This window comes from Gossypium hirsutum, chromosome A04 (assembly GCF_007990345.1).
Source record: "Gossypium hirsutum isolate 1008001.06 chromosome A04, Gossypium_hirsutum_v2.1, whole genome shotgun sequence".
NCBI classification, from domain to species: Eukaryota; Viridiplantae; Streptophyta; class Magnoliopsida; order Malvales; family Malvaceae; genus Gossypium; species Gossypium hirsutum.
The window spans coordinates 27,020,828-27,036,241 of record NC_053427.1 but is presented as its reverse complement, the minus strand read 5'-3'; the positions used below and the strand labels follow the sequence as shown (position 1 = coordinate 27,036,241).

The 15,414-nt window shown below is 35.9% G+C and overlaps 1 long non-coding RNA gene across 1 annotated transcript; it reads left to right on the top strand.

Annotated features, from left to right (window-relative positions):
* Window positions 1–11,189: 11,189 nt before the first annotated feature.
* On the top strand, window positions 11,190–13,825 carry LOC121228010 (uncharacterized). The gene is made up of 4 exons (XR_005925557.1): window positions 11,190–11,207; window positions 12,202–12,242; window positions 12,356–12,549; window positions 13,795–13,825. It is a non-coding gene; the product is annotated as an uncharacterized lncRNA (long non-coding RNA).
* The last annotated feature ends 1,589 nt before the right edge of the window (window positions 13,826–15,414 follow it).

The window sequence follows — 15,414 nt, the reverse complement described above, 5'->3', positions numbered from 1 at the left end:
CAACTAGTCACACTATCACTATCCACTGTTTGGTACTGCTATGTTTTGGATTATCTTATGGCATGTATAAAATAGACTAGTGGCGGAAGAATATTTTGGTTAATGTATATAGCCATGCGAAAATGGCTTATATATGTTTGAGCATAATTTTATAATCATTTGGTATGGAATGGTTAATCACTATCATAATTTGTGCTATTTATGCTAAAAGGGCTAGTTGAATCATGGAAACTATGAAATAGGTAAAGTCTACCTTAAAGGCAGATGCTGGCAGCAGCAGTGATGTAGATTTGGAAACTCACTAAAAATATTAGGATTGGAATTAAATAATGAATAAATTATGTAAACGAACCTTGATGAATCTATTTTCATAGGAAAGTAACAAAACGATCATATGGGCAGTATGTTAAGAGATATTCAGGTTCTCGTGAGACAGGGCCAGAACGGTTTCTGGATTCCCTGTTCCGACTTTGGAAATTCATTATAAATTAACCAGAGATAATTAGGAGTCATGCCATATATGTATAGATTCCTCTCTGAGTCTAGTTTCTATAGAAACAAACGGCATCAGTATTGAAGCTCTGTGCAGGGAGAAATCCAAGTCGTAATGCGCAAAGGTCAGTGTAGTCGATCCCTGTAACATGGGAGACTTTGACTAATAAACTGTACTAATTGGCCCGACCAAAATTCTAGAAAAAAATATGTAGATGGGCATATGAGTCTAGTTTCAGGGAAAAATTACAAAACTGATTTTCTAGTTGTGAAACTCAAGATATGATTTTTAAGGTGACAGTGTCGCAGTTAGCCAACTGCCTGGAAAATTTTAAAATGGACTGCGATAGTAAGCGAATTTGGTCTGTGAACCCCTCGTGTCCGACTCCGGCAACGGTCTTGGGTACGGGGTGTTACACCCCTGTGCACTACGAACCAAATTTCTCCCTGTACAGAATTTCAACGACCATGCCGTTTGTTTCCTTAAAACTAGACTAAATAAGGAATCCATGAATGTAAGGTATGACTCTTAATAAGTTTTATAAAATATATGGTGAATTTCTAAAGTCAGAACAGGGGATCTCGAATTTATTCTGACACTATCTCACAAAAATTATAATATCACATAATATATAACTCTTTTTCTCCCCCTGTTTCTTTTATATGAAAATAGACTCATTAATATTTAATTCCATAATTTTTTTGAAATTTAATTCAACTTACACAATTTTTGGTAAATTTTCAAACTCATGCACTGCTGCTGTTCAACACTGTTTTACTACTAAAGTTCACTTTTACACAATTCACTTAATCCATTCCATTTTACCGAGGTTTGCTCAAATATCGAGCATATTGCTCATAAATTCAAATAAACATATACTTGCACTTGTTCATCACATAATCACTTTCACATGTATTTTCATTTAATCGATTTCCCGTTGAACTCATCGGAATAATAACATATACACAATTGCCTGCACATTTTCCCATTTCCACACTTGTAGCCGAAGCTATCTGGTACGCATAGTAGCCTGCACTTAGTACTACACATGCGACCAATAATCTGGTCCTTGTAGTAGCCTGCACTTAGTACTACACACGTGATCATAGTTTTCGGGTACGCATAGTAGCCTGCACTTAGTACTACACATGCGACCAATTATCTGGTACACATAGTAGCCTGCACTTAGTACTACACACGTGACCTCACAATAGTTCATTTGTATTGTTTCTATTCTGAAGGTTCAACCGGGAAATTCCTCACTTTTCAACATTTTACTAAATTGTCCGTAATCAATTTAAATTCATAACTTACATCAAATAACCATTTGATAGGCAGCCACATTTCATATGATATCAAAATATAATAACATAAAAAGAATCGATAGATTATTTATGTACGAACTTACTCGAAGTGTCGATCTCACTATCCATAGTACCAATTGTCCATTCATAGTATAATAAGACACAACTCAAATATCAAATCAGCTTTTAAGAATTTACATAACATATATCACATATTTCATATATCACTTGTCATGTATCATCATTTTCTTGCATTTCATGTAACATTCTTTCATGTCATATTTCCACATCATAAACACCATTCCATCAACTTCTCCAATATATTAAATCATACAATATATGAAATAATAGTAAGAAATATAATTCAAACATAACATTGCATTATTATTATCATACGAACTTACCTCGATCCAGAAACGACAATTTACCATTTTAGTCCATAACCTTGTATTTTCCCGATATAAACTCGAATCTCGATTTCCTTCATCTATAATATCACATTTAGCCTAATAATTAGTCACACTATTCATACGGGTCCAAAAATCATATTTTTACAAATTTTCATTTTGACCCTTAAACTTTTGCATATTTGCACTTTTTCCCCAAGGTTCGGAAATTAAACTTCATCCTATTTTCTTATGTTTTATGACATATTGATAATTTTTCCCTTCTATGGCAATATGAAATTCTCACTCTAACATGTACTTATGACTATTAGGTATTTTTACCAATTAAGCCCTTTTATTCATTTTCACTTAAAACTGAGTAGCACAAGTTGTCTAACATAATTTAAAATCTCATATTCTATCATAAAACACCAAAATACACAAATTTCACCTATGGGTATTTTTCCAATTATGAACCCTAGGTTGAATTATTGCTAGCATAAGATAAATCAAGCTACCGGGACTCCAAAAACGTAAAAATCATTAAAAACGAGGCGAGAACGGACTTACAATCGAGCTTGGAAGCTTGGAAACCCTAGCCATGGAGTCTCCCTTGGTATACACGTCCATGGTGAAGAAGATGAACAAAATTGGCTTTTAATTTTGTATTTTAATTCATTTTACCCCTAAATGACCAAAATGCCCTTTTTACTAAACTTTCCAAAAATTCCATCCATGTCCAATTTTTTGTCCATAAACTTAGAAATTGGTCAAATTCTATTTAAGACCTCCTAATTAATATTTCAAAGCAATTTCATACTAGAAACTTCTAGAATGCAAGTTTTGCAACTTATTCAATTTAGTCCCTAACTTCAAATTAAGCACTTTATGCATAGAATTTCTTCACGAAATTTTCACACAATCATGCAATCATATCATAGACCTCAAAATAATCATAAAATAATTATTTCTATCTCAAAATTTTGGTCACAAAACCACTATTCTAATTAGGCCCTAATTCGGGATAGTACACGAGAACTTTTGTTAAATGATAATAAAAGGGTTTAAATTCAGTAACGAAGTTTTACCTAAAAGATCAATTTTTGAAAAATACTTCGATGTGACACACCAGATTCGACCTTAACGTCTAAGTCGAGTTTGGGGTGTTACATAATCATAGCATAATTTATTTATGCACATGTATAGTGTCCTTTATTGGAGCCTTCGGGGGCTTAAAGACACTTTAGAAATGATTTGGGAGTAAATCGAAAACATTTAAAACATTGAGGAAAAAGTTAGAAAAATTCATACTGTAGGGGTCACACGGCTAAGACACATGCCTGTGAAACAATCAAAGTAGGGACACACAGTCGTGTCTCAGCTCGTGTACGTGCCCATGTAACACTATGACTTAAGTCACTCGGCCAAGCCACATGCCCTTGTACCAGGCAGTGTAACTTTTGAAATGGCCTCACACGCCCATGTGCCAGGCTACGCAACTACTTGACTTGCAACCTTTATAACCTACAAGGGACACACGACCATTACACATGACCATGTGTCATACACGGCTGAGACACATGCTCATGTCCTTGGCCGTGTAGACAAGAAATTGGCCAAAATCAAGCCATTTCTTTCACCCACTCAAAGCATGAATGTAAACACTATTTCTCATATGACCAAGGCAGCATAACCTACCCGAAACATACATAGAAATAACCAATTCATTACACCAATTATCCAAACAACCAATATGCCAATAAGGCACCTCAGTCACAACATTCAAACATACCTAAACATCTGTATATTTGGGCATTCATCAACCATTCACATCTAACCTATTGCCATACCAAACTTACCACAAATGGCCATATTGAAACTACACCAACACATACTAATATGGTTATTCAAAAATATGTATTAACCTAACCATATTAACATCAACCATCAAGACATCAAAAATACCATAAGTACCACAAATTCAAAGCAACATTACATGTCATAAACATCAACTAAACATTAGACTTAAGTCTACTTATACATGCTGTTATAACCTTGACCAAAACTTCAAATCTATCGATATAATCTTTGGATAGTGTGATAGGTCTCCGACGAGCTTCCCAATCAAACGAGCTTCGATTATCTATAAAACATATGAAAGAAAACTGTGTAAGCATGTAATCCTCAGTAAGTTCGTAAAACATAAAACATAACTTACCATTTCATTACATAACATTAAATTTATACATAATACAATCCAACCATAAGCTTGGCACAAGCCTAAGTACCAACAACAACACATGTTAGCATACTCAAATATAATCTACATGAATTTAGCGTAGATAGGCCATTACACATGAACATAATTCATTTGAATTCATCATCTTCCTTAATATAATGTACTTTCAATATAACTCACCATTTCAATTCTTCTCATAAATACATATCATGGTTCATATTGAACACTTACCATTTCCTTTCCTTTTCATGCCCGTTGAACTGTTTAGAATATCATCGGATACGTGGGATAGATCACACGAAGTGTGCTAAACATATAACCATTCCTTTTCTTTCCTTTACATCATTGCTCACACGAGCTATGAAATGGGCCTGCTCACACGAGCTGTGGGTAAGAATGTAAGCTACACAATGCTGCTCACATGAGCTGTGAAGTATCCGAAACAAATGCAATACCTCAGCCATCGGTAGGACATTCAATTGACATAGCATTTAAGATATTAGCATATCATTTATAATAACATTAAAGCGGTATTTAATCATACGAACTTACCTTGACGATTAAGGCATAGAAATAGAGTCGACTAATCTGAAGGTTTAGCTTTACCCCGATCTAAATCCGTACGAGGCCTATCTTAATCTAAATAGGTAAATTCAATCTATTTAATACACATACTATTTAATTTAATCAAAATTCATCCTTTTACAAATTTATATTTTTGCCCATAATATTGTAACTTCTTTACAATTTAGTCCTTAAGCTCTTATATGAAAATTTATGCAATTTCATCCCTAACCCATGCTAGCATAATTTATTATGAACATATATCAACTCATACAAATCATCATTTCACAATTTAACCATGTACTTTTGCTACTTTTACAAATAAGTCCCTAATTGACATTTTCATCAAAAATCAGTTTACAAAACTTGTTTATTTATCAATAAGGACTCATAATCTTTCATTAAACTTTATAAATCATACAAATATGTTCATAGAAAAACCCTAATCCTTTAACAATTTTGCAAACTAGTCCCTGGGCTAGCTAGATTAAGTTACAATGACTTCAAAAACATAGAAATCATTAAAACCATGATCAAAATCACTTATATGCAAGTAAATCAATACGGCCGAATGAAGAACCCTAGTTTTGGAAAATTGTTGCTTCAATTTTCAATGGTAGGTATTTTGGAGAAGATGAATGGAATTTGATTTTAATTAACATAACCTTATTAATTCTTTTACCATTTTATCCTTTAAAAATATCCTTAATTTTAATAAAACCAAACAGATAAATGTCCACTACCACATAAATGGTATAATTACCATATAAAGCCTCTTACATGAAATTTCTATAGCCATTTAACACCTTTAGCTACTAGAACTACACTTTCTCACCTTTTACGATTTAGTCATTTTCATGAAATTAAGCATGCAAAAGGGAAAATTTCTTAACGAAATTTTTATAGAACACTACTAACTACCATAGACCTTAAAATAATAATAAAATAAATATTTTCATGTCAAATTTGTGGTCCCAAAATTACTATTCTAATTTCATTAAAAATAGGATGCTACAATATATGACAGAGACAGACCCATCAGAGAACATGTAGTGCCGATCTAAGATGATTTGATTCTAGGAATTGTCAGGCCACATATTTAGGCTAAACATTTTGAGTTAAAGTTGATGATGTTTCAAATGTTACAAACTATAGGGAAGTTTCGTGAATTGCCTACTAAGGATCCACAGTTGTACTTAAGACGCTTTTTGGAAGTCTACGATTCATTTAGATAGTAGAGTGTTCCTGAAGATGCCCTGAAATTTAAGTTATTCCCTTATTTATTGCGAGATCATGCCAAAGCATGGTTACATGCATTGCTGTTAGGTACGGTGGCATCTTGGAATGAACGTTGTCAGAGGTTTTTGCTGAGATATAATCCTCCAAACATGAATGCCAAATTGAGGAATGATATTATGTCCTCTCAACAATTTGGGAATGAAACATTATATGAAACATGGAAGCAACTCAGGGAGTTAATTAGAAAATGCCTGGTGCCTAGTTTTCAACATTGGATGCAAATGGAAATGTTTTACAATGGATTGAATGCGTATACAAGGATAATGGTTGATGCATCTGCCAATGAAACTTTGCTCGATGAATCATATAACGAGGCATATAAAATTCTAGGAGGATAGCAAACAAATATCATCAATACCCCACCACAAGAGTAGGGACTAGTAGAAGAGTATCTGGAGCAATGGAACTTGATGCGATTTCTTCCCTAACAGCTTGTATAATCTTTAACAAATGTGATTAAAACACTGAAAAGAACAGCTGAAGTGTAGGAAATAAAAGCAGCTGAGTTAGCATGTGTTTACTACGGAGAAGATCATATTTTTGATGAATACCCATCGAATCCAGCCTTAGTTTATTATATAGGAAATTTTAATCGCAACAACAACCTGTATTCCAGCACATTTAATGCAGGGTGGAAGCAACATCCCAACTTTAGTTGGAGTAATCCAAGGGTGGGAAGTTCCAACAATGCTATTCGATAGAATGTTGCGGGTGCACCACATGGGTACAATCAACTCATGCCACGGCAAAATGTTCAACAAAATTTAGCTTCGAGTTCTTCACCGATAGAAGATCTATTGAAGGAATACATGACCAAGAATGATGCTATCATTCAAAGTCAAGTTACATCTTTTAAAAGCTTTAGAGAATCAAGTGGGGCAAAATGCCATAGCATTAAGCTCAAGATCACAAGGAGCACTACCGAGTGATACTGAAAATTCATGATCTCAAGGAAAGGAACAGTGCCAAGCCATCATGCTCAGATGTGGTACGTAGTTATTAAAAGTTGTTAATAACACCATTATTGAGGAACGTAGTTTAGATTTCACAAATAAGAAGAATTTTGAACCAATAGCGGAGTAGGCTACAAAGGAAAAGAGTAACCAAAAAATGTTGAAGTAGATTCATCTTGTAATGCCAATAAAAAGGCCATGGCAAAGCAACCTCAACAAATGAAAAAAAAAAGCCACCGCCACCTTTCCCTCAGTGTTTTGAAAAATCTGAGCAAGACTTTCAATTCAAGAAATCATTGGAAGTTCTGAAACAATTACATATCAACATATTGTTGGTCGAAGCATTGGAGAAAATGCCCAACTATGTGAAATTCATGAAAGATATCTTATCAAAGAAAAGAAGGTTAGGGGAGTTTGAAATTGTTTCTCTTACTGAAGGATGCACAACATTGCTGAGAAACAAATTGCTACGAAAACTGAAGAATCCAGGGAGTTTTACTATACCTTGCTCTATTGGAAACTATTATGTAGGCAAAACATTGTGCGACTTAGGTGCGAGTATAAATCTAATGCCTATGTCTGTTTTCAAGAAGTTGGGAATAGGGAAGGTGCGACTTAGTTGATCGTTTATATACACATCCAGAAGGAAAAATAGAAAACGGGTAAAAGTTGAGAAATATATTTTTCTAGTAGATTTTATTATTTTAGAATATGAGGCTGATAAAGAGGTACCAATCATACTTGGGAGACCTTTTCTAGCAACCAGTAGAACATTAATTGTAACACCCCAAACCTGGCCTGGACGTTATGGCCGATTCTAGTGATGTCACATTGAAGTGTTTTCCATAAAGCATGAGATCGTTTGCAAAGCCCAATATTTATTAAGCCTCTTTTTGTGATCTAAAAGATAATTTTAAAACTTGCGTCGCTGTCAAAAGTATTTACTTTAAAATGTTATTAACTTTAAAATCTCGTTTGTAGTAGAAGCTTTTTTAAAAAAAAAAATAGTTCCGTACTAGCGTTTACTTGTAAAACGTTGTTTTCTTGTAGCAGCTCTTAAAATTGTTTGTGGTATTTTTGAAAAGCATTTATCTTTTGAAAACCCGTGTCCTATTGCTGGTAGTTATAAATCAATATAAATAAAACCCCAAATTAAAATGTTAAAATGTTAAGGGGCCTTATTACATAAAAAAACCCAAATTAAATTACTTATAAATTAAAAGACAAATATGAGAGCGTAAGCTTTTGTGTGGCCACCTTCAAGTGCCTCGCAGCACCTATCCGCTTAAGGATTACCTGCGCAGAAATGCAAAAGGGTGAGTTTACAAAAACGCAGTGTGTAATCCCCTAATAAACAGACAGTCAAACATACAGCGAACAAATACAGTCTGGGCCTAAGCCCATATCAGTAACAATGGCAATACCAGTTTGGGCTTTAGCCCATCTCAATGCAAAACGGTCATGTGTTTGGGCTTTGGTCCAATTTAGTAACAGTAAACAGTGCGGTAACAGTAAATAGTATGCAAGTCCTACCCATCTAGCCTCTACACACCATCTCCGTCCAACCTACACTCCATGTAGGGATATAATCAACCCACCCATCCCTACACTCCAGAATTAGCACCGGTTGCGGCACTAAACAGTATTTGTAGCAGAGCTACTAGTATAATAGGCTTAGAGCCATTAGTGATTTGCAGCTGAGCTCCAGTACAATACACTTCCTCCAATCATATATAAACCCATCCCCATGCAATGCATCATGCAACGTGTCATGTCATATCATAATATTATACATGTACTCAATATAGTTGCAAATAACATGCTAAAATATAAACATACATCATATAGGGGCAAAATAGTCATCTGAGCATATAAGGGCAATATAGCCATTCTACCACTTAAGGGCAAAACAACCATTCTACCATATAAGGGAAAAACTGTCATTTTACCACATAAGGGAAAAATTGTCATTTTACCACACAAGGGCTGTAACAGCCCGATTTAGGGCCTAGTCGGAACAGTGGTCTCAGGACCACAAATCTAAAGTTAGAAAATATTATTTTATTATTTTTATGAGGTTATAGTATGATTTTATTAGTGCATGAAAGATTTGGTGAGCTAATTTTAATGTTTCCTAGCCCAATTTCGAAAAAAGACTAAATCGCATAAAAGGCAAAAGTTGCATTTTAGTACCCAAATGAGTTAAATAGCTAAAGAACTTAAATTGAGGGCTTTTAAAGGGCAATTACACCCTTTTTATTAGTGTTGGCCACCCATGTGATGGGTTTTAAGCAAATAGTCAAAGTATTAGGTGGATGATGTCATGATTTGGTGATAAAATAATGCCTAAAAAGCCTAGCTATCATTTCTTTCTTCTCCATCTCTCTTCTCCACCGAAAATATAAAAAAATGGAGTTTTGAAGGCTGAAAATTTTCAGCAACTAAAAGCCCTGACAAGTAAGTGATTCCCACACCCTTTGTTGATGATTTTTGCATTTTTGAGACCCTTGATGCATGAGTTTTCAAATGAGGGAGATATCTTGCAAAATGGTCAAGAGTTTAGAGTGTTGCCATGAAAGGATTTGTGATGTTTATTGAGTTTTTATGGAGGAATATGAGTCCTAGTTGTGTTATAAACAACTTTTGTAAAAGGTGTTAGCATGAAAACCCCTAAAGGGGCTATTTTGCATAAGTTGTAAAATAGTTAAGAAGTATGTGAAATAGTGATAATTTGAAGTTTCTATAATAGTAAAAATAGTTTGGTTAGGCCTAAGATACAATTAAATTTGATGAAAATCGATTTTTGGGCATAGGGGTAAAATAGTTATTTTGCCAAAGTTTAGGGGCAAAATGGTCATTTTACCAAAGATGTAAATTTATGATTTCTTAATCCTAATTAGTGACTAAATGAGTGCATATTGTCATTATAGATCAAGAATTACCAAATCTGAACCTAGATTGAGGGAAGGCCAAGCAAACCAACTAAACCGAATAGCCAAGTACTTTTTGTGAACCGAGGTAAGTTGTATGTAAATGGTACAACTACAATGTTAATACTGGTATTCATATCACCATTAAATTGATATTGTATGAGTTTTCAAGTTATGAATTGAGAATGTCTAGTAATATTTGAGATAATAGAAATATCTCGTTGAATCATTAGGATACGAACTAGTTATTCATGCCAAGGCATTGGGTGATTTGTGCGCCAGTGTAAGACATGTCTGGGACATGTGTAACACCCCGAATTTGGGCCTAGAAGTATTGGGCCTTGAGTGTGGGTCCGTAAGGAGGTTTTATATAGGTATTTAATTGTGCAATGAAATGACACAATTAAATGTTTGCTTTAGTGGTTAATGGCTTTGAGAAGTGTTAGAGAAATCTTGGGTTCAAACTTGGGCTCTAGCAAAAATTTTGGTATTAAGTGAAAAAAAAAACCTAGATGCTTGGATGAGGGTTTTTAAATTATTGTGTTAAATAAATGACACAAGGAAGCTTGTAGTCTAGTGGTTGTGGTGTCATTAAGGTTGTATGGGAGCCTGAGTTCAAGCCTTGGCTCTTGCAATTTATTTTGGGTTTTTTAAAGGGAACCTGGACTTTGGCCTTTAGACCTTATAATTAATTGGGGATAAAATATGACACAAAAAAAGCCTTGTGGCTTAGTGGCAAGTAGCGCGTGGAGCATCTGAGGGGAGGCATGGGTTCGAATCCCATGGCAAGCAAGGAGCATTTATTTTGCTAACAGGGGGCGGCAAGAGTTGGTGTTGAATTTAAACTCTAATGTTGGAGGGATCCCACATTGGGAAGCTAACATAAGAGTGGATACGAAGCTGGCTTTAAATAGAGAGAACCATGAGGAGAGTAGAGGTACCTTTCTTGGCTGATCCCTTTCGCTGTATGGCATGCTCGTTTGGGTTGGGCGTCGGCTAAGAGTGCTCGGAGCGTGGGTTAACTCCAGTCTCCTATCAGGTGTGTATTTCTCACTACTCTAGCTGTAGGATGGCTACTTCGGGCCGCGATGGGTCGAAAGGGGTCATGTGGGCCTAATGGGCCTACAGGCCCAATTGGATAAGTTGTTTGATTTTATAGTAAATATTGGGCTAGGCTAGGTGAATCTAATATTTGTGGCTAGATTTGGGCTAAAAGGGCCACACGAGCGTGTGAGCCCATTTGGGCCGAGAATAGGCTTTAGGCCCATTCGTATTATTATCCCTGTTTAGAATACTTTAGTTTACCAAATTACTGAAATACCCTCGACTTGTAAAATTACCAGAGTACCCCCGATTTACAAAATTACCGTTTTACCCCCGATTTACATAATTACCGTTTTACCCCTGATTTACATAATTATCGTTTTACCATTGACTTATAGAATTACCGTTTTACCCTTGATTTACAGAAGTACTGTTTTACCCTTGATTTATAGAATTACTATTTTACCCTTGATTTACAGAATTACTGTTTTACCCTCGATTTACAAAATCACTAAAATACCCTAGTCTGTAAAATTACTAAAATACCATTGGTTTGTAAAATTACAGAAATACCCTCAATTTATAAAATTACCAAAATACCCCTAGTTTGTAAAATTACCAAAATACCACTGGTTTGTGAAATTACCGAAATACCCTCAATTTGTAAAATTACCAAAATACCCCTGATTTACAAAGTTACAGAAATACCCTTGACTTTTTAAAAATTATGGAAATACCATTGGTTTACAAAATTACTGAAATACCTTTGGTTTGCAGATTTACCAAAACACCCTTGTAGGATGAAATGACTAAAATACCCCTAATAGGTAAAAAGACCGTAAAGACCTTGTAGGGTAAAGTGACCGTAATACCCCTGTATGGTAAAATGACGAATATGCCCTTATGTTCTGTATGACTGATGTGCTTAGGATTTACATATATTGATATTGGATTAGCTAAGTTTGAGTGACAGGTGGTGGTTATCGTAGGCGATTGATTTTGGAAACGTTTCAACTTCAACCCGTAACAGGTGTGTACTAACCCTCGTAATAGCTTAGATTAATATTTGCTGAAAAGCCGAAAGCTTCATATTTTAGTGATTCGGGAATTAATATTTAGATCTATTTTCTACGCACGTTTAAGTTGGATTCACAACGGATATGGGGTAGGAAGGTATTTGGAACGTTCTTCAACGAGTAGATCTCTTGTAAGGATTAAAGGCTACCGATCGAGGAGTGTGTGAAAAGCTTGGATCATCGGAGTGACAAAATCTAGTCATCAACTTCGGCAAAGGAGAAATCGCATAGGAGATCTCGTCAAGGAATATCGCAAATCAGGTGTGTAATGAACCCTTTTTCCTAGCTTAAAGCGATAAATGCTGAAAAGCCGAAATGCCGAAATTCTGGCATTTCGAGGACTTGTGAGCAAGCGAATGCTCATTAGTTAGTTAAATTCGTTGAGATGATGATCAGGAACATTGGGAATGGTAAGAACGTGTTTTTGGCGTTCACGGTAAGTTGGGCCTCGAGGGGCTGAAATAGGGCCCAATAGGCTTTCGGGCCCATTTGGGTTAAATTGGTAGGAAATGGAAATCTGTTAAATTGCATGTTAAGACTGTTAATACTGTTATAGATATAGGCTAAATGGGCCTAGATGACAAAATCGGCTAAGTGGGGCCCATTAGGGGTTTTAGGCCCAATAACTCGATTTTGCTAAAAATGGGCCAGAATCACTGTTTTCACCTATGAATTGTTAGTAACCGTTAATGAACATGGAAACCCTAAATTTTGGTAAAATTACAAGATTACCCTTATAACATGAAAATGACCGTTTTGGCCCTTGGTAAAAATAACCATTATACCCCTAGGGTTTATGTATGATTTTAATACATGGGATTTTGATAAACACGGTATGTATGATATGCACATGACATGTATGATATGCACATGATATGTATGATATGCACATGATGTATTCATCAATGCATTGGGTTGGGTTTTTATATGAATAGAGGAAGTGAAAAAGGGCTTATGCCCCAGTTATTAAAGGGCTTATGCCCCAGTTATCAAAAGGGCTTATGCCCCAGTTATCAAAAGGGCTTACGCCCCAGTTATTAAAGGGCTTATGCCCCAGTTATAAAAAGGGCTTTTGCCCCAGTTATTAAAAGAGGCTAGGCCTCCAGTTATATGATAAAGCAGCTAAGCTGCCAGTGGAGAGTTATGGCGGGGTGGGTCGAGTTAATCCCCACATGGTGTGTTGGTTGGTACAGGTGGAGAGTAGCGGATGGTGGGTTGAGTAGTCTCCCCAAATGGGCTTGCATTCTTTCATTGACATTATATGTGATATTGAAATGGGCCTATGGGCCATACCGTTTACAATAAAGGCTTCGGCCCAGTAATATGAAATTTGAAAAGGCTTCGGCCCAGTGTTATGAAATATGAAATATGAAAAGGGCTATGGCCCAGTACATGTTTGAGATTGGATTTGGGCTTAGACCCAACAGGCTGTTATTGTTTTGGGCTCTGAAAGGGGCTTGTTGCACACTGAGTTTCCAAACTCACCCCCTTTCCTTAACCTTGCAGATGAGCCTTGATGTGGAGACTTGGGCCGGAGGGGATTCAGAGTGGCCATGGTGATCGTCTTTGGGCTTTTAAATAAGCGTTGGTTTTCATTAAATTTCCTTTATTATTTATTTTTGGGTTGTAATAAGGCCATTTTTAACTTTTCTTTTATTTCTTTTCGGGATTATTTTAATTTTAATAACTTTAAAATTGGTTGATAATTATTCAAAAGGGGCTAAACTTAGGACGTGATTTCAAAACGATATTGGATTTCAAAATATCACAACACCACGATTAATCGATTTATCAAAGACGTCCACTTAAACAAACTTAAACTCGATATAACAAAGTGTGGCTATGGTTGTGGGCATGTCTAGGATTGGATCCAATCAAAGAGCTTGGTACTTAAGCAGCCTTCATGGCTCACCTCCTCTGTTACAGATTCCTACCTGGTGCCCAGCTCCCATTCACTTTGTTAGCTTAACAAAAGTCGGTTTTTAAAGCACTAAAACAAAACATGGGTTTTTAACTTCAATGTGGCACATCAGATTCGGCCATAACCTCTGGGCCAGGTTTGGGGTGTTACAACATGCTTCAGCCACATTATGAGAGCCAGTGTAAGACCATGTCTGGGACATGGCATCGACATCCAAACAAGGGCTAGTGTAAGACATGTCTGGGACATGCATCAGCCATACTATGATAGCTAATGTAAGACCATGTCTGGGACATGGCAGCGGCACAGAGATGAGTGCCAATGTAAGACATGTCTGGGACATGCATTGGCCCCGACAGAGATAGCCAGTGTAAAACGTGCCTGGAACACACATCGGCTAAGAGTTGTGCTAGTGTAAGACATGTCTGGGACATGCATCAGCACGCGTATATGAGAGCCAGTGTAAGACCATGTCTGGGACATGGCATCAGCAATATATCCCATGTTGAAGGTTCATAGAATATCCAGTAGTACTCCAAACGTTTCAATGATGAGAGTTATAGATCAAGTTTGATAAAGAAAGAATAATCATGTGTGAATGGTACAGGTACCTATATAGTAAGCATGAGTAATGAGCTTAATTTAGAGAATCTCACTCGAGTAGATGAAAATGAGTAAGTTAAATTATGTTTACCTTTTAGCTATAACTATGATGACTAATGGTGAGATTGTTGTTGTATATTTATTTATATGCAACTTACTAAGCTTTATGCTTACCCTCTTTCCTTTCCCTCTTCTTTCAATGTTATCAATTTAACTTAAAGATCCCTTAAAGTCAAAGATATCGATCACACTATTGGCCACAATACCCGGTATAGTTGGATTTATATTTTTGATGGTGGCATGTATAGGGTTAGACTAGTATGTTGTATTAAGAGAATGATTCACATATTTTGGCCTAAGTCGAAGGCCCTTCATTTTGTAATCAAGCCTGGAATAATGGCTATTATTCATTTTGATGAATGCATATAATGGTCTCTCTATGGATGAATTTGTGCCCATTGTGATGAGACTTATATATTGAAATGATCTTGTGTAGGTTATGCAAAATGGGTGACAAAAAGGCTTGGGAAATAGCCTAGTTTGTCCACATGGGTAAGATACACGGGCGTGTGTCTAGGCCGTGTGTGACACACGGTTAACAC